At 38.1% G+C, this 1,736-nt stretch overlaps 1 non-coding gene across 1 annotated transcript; it reads left to right on the top strand.

Moving 5' to 3' along the window:
- The first annotated feature begins 1,129 nt into the window (after positions 1 to 1,129).
- trnam-cau (transfer RNA methionine (anticodon CAU)) lies at positions 1,130 to 1,202 on the top strand. Its single transcript has one exon. It is a non-coding gene; the product is annotated as a tRNA-Met (tRNA).
- The last annotated feature ends 534 nt before the right edge of the window (positions 1,203 to 1,736 follow it).

The following is a 1,736-nucleotide window of genomic DNA, read 5'->3' as shown; positions in this document are numbered from 1 at the left end:
TTGATAATGTTCTTTGTAACCGCAATTATAATCGACCGTTTATTGGAGGTTGTCTAAACCCTATTTACGTGGATTTGAAAAAACGAAAGCTTTTAGTGGTTCCCAAATTATTGGGGACAGCTAAAGGCTTTTATTGCTTAATACCCGTAGTGCTTAAGTCGAGAATCCTTGTTCCTCCAATCCTTATCAACCTTGACATAGGTCACTAAAAACACCTTCTTCTCAACGAATGCTTCGATATCTTTTCTCGAATCAATTCCCACTCGTTTCAACTTCAAGCCCCCTTGCCCTATTAAAATGGCTTTTTGAGAATCTCGTGAAACCATGATTTCAGCTCTTATTCTAAGAATTTTAGGTTCATCTATATAATCAGAAACCACTACTTCACAGGAATAGGGGATTTCCTTTTTGTAGTGAATGAATATCTTCTCACGTATTATTTCAGAAATGAAAAACCGCATGGGCTTATCCGTTAGTTCATCCTTTGGGAAGAAAGGCGGGTTTTCGGGCAGCAGTTCTAAAATCCTATCATAGAGTTCGATTAGGTGAAAATTATGCAGCGCACTTATCGGATACACCTCTGCGTTGGGAAGTTTTTCTTTCCACAAGGCAATTTTCTCACCTAACTTTTTCTGATCACTAAGATCAATTTTGTTAATAAGCACCAAGGTGTGAACCTCCAGTTTCTTTATTTTTTCAAAAACCGGAGTGTAGTTCATTCCATCCTCAAACACATCTGTAATAAGCAAAAGAATGTCAGCATCTCTTAGTGCGGTTAGCACATAGCTGTTCATTTGCTCGTGCAATTTATAGGCGGGATTTACCACCCCAGGGGTATCCGAAAAAACAATTTGATACTCAGGTTCATTGATGAAACCAAGAATTCTGTGCCGAGTGGTTTGCGCCTTTGAGGTAATGATGCTTAGTTTTTCTCCAAGCATGGCATTCATCAATGTTGATTTACCAACATTCGGACTACCTACAATATTTACATATCCCGCTTTATGTGTCAATAAAGAAATTTTTGCTGGCAAAGAAACAAAATATATATTTGCACCCCGATTTAGGAAAATAGACCAATCTAAATTTTCGCCTGAATTGCTTAGTATAGATTGGAATTAAGATATATCGCGGGGTGGAGCAGTTGGTAGCTCGTCGGGCTCATAACCCGAAGGTCGTTGGTTCGAGTCCAGCCCCCGCTACTTGGAATAACAAGGGTTTGAGAGTTTTTCTCAAGCCCTTTTTTCTTTAAGGGTACAGAATAGGTACGAAATGGAAGATGTTTCAATTATTGAAAAACATTCAAGGATTCTTTTTTTATCGCTCCTTTGGTTAACCATGAAACCCCAAAGGCAATTAAAGCAATAAATTCAGCCCAGAAAACAACAGACTTATCTGCCTCATTGCTAAAGAATTTAGCATCGATTGGAATAACAAGTATTGAAATTATCATAATTATACCACAGGTGTGAAAAATCCTTCTTTTAATCATTATCCTGTTCTCCGATTCTTTTTCATCTCTATTTCCTATTGGAAATAAAATGAGGGAAAAAACGATAAGGCAGGTAAAAAATAATGCCGCAAAAATATAATGAACAATCCCTATACCATCTAACTCCAAAGGTGATGGGGTCGTTCTGAACAGTGCAACTCCTACAGCACTGATCGCAGCAATGTTTCCTACGATATTATCTGCTTCCGTCGGGCCACTGTAGAAAAACATGAACAGTGCAACT

The sequence above is a fragment of the Filicampus tigris genome, unplaced genomic scaffold (assembly GCF_054856515.1).
Source record: "Filicampus tigris isolate MCC_2025a unplaced genomic scaffold, RoL_Ftig_1.0 HiC_scaffold_100, whole genome shotgun sequence".
In the NCBI taxonomy this organism is placed as follows: domain Eukaryota; kingdom Metazoa; phylum Chordata; class Actinopteri; order Syngnathiformes; family Syngnathidae; genus Filicampus; species Filicampus tigris.
Note: the sequence above shows the minus strand (reverse complement) of the source record. Positions and strands in the feature narration are given on the sequence as shown.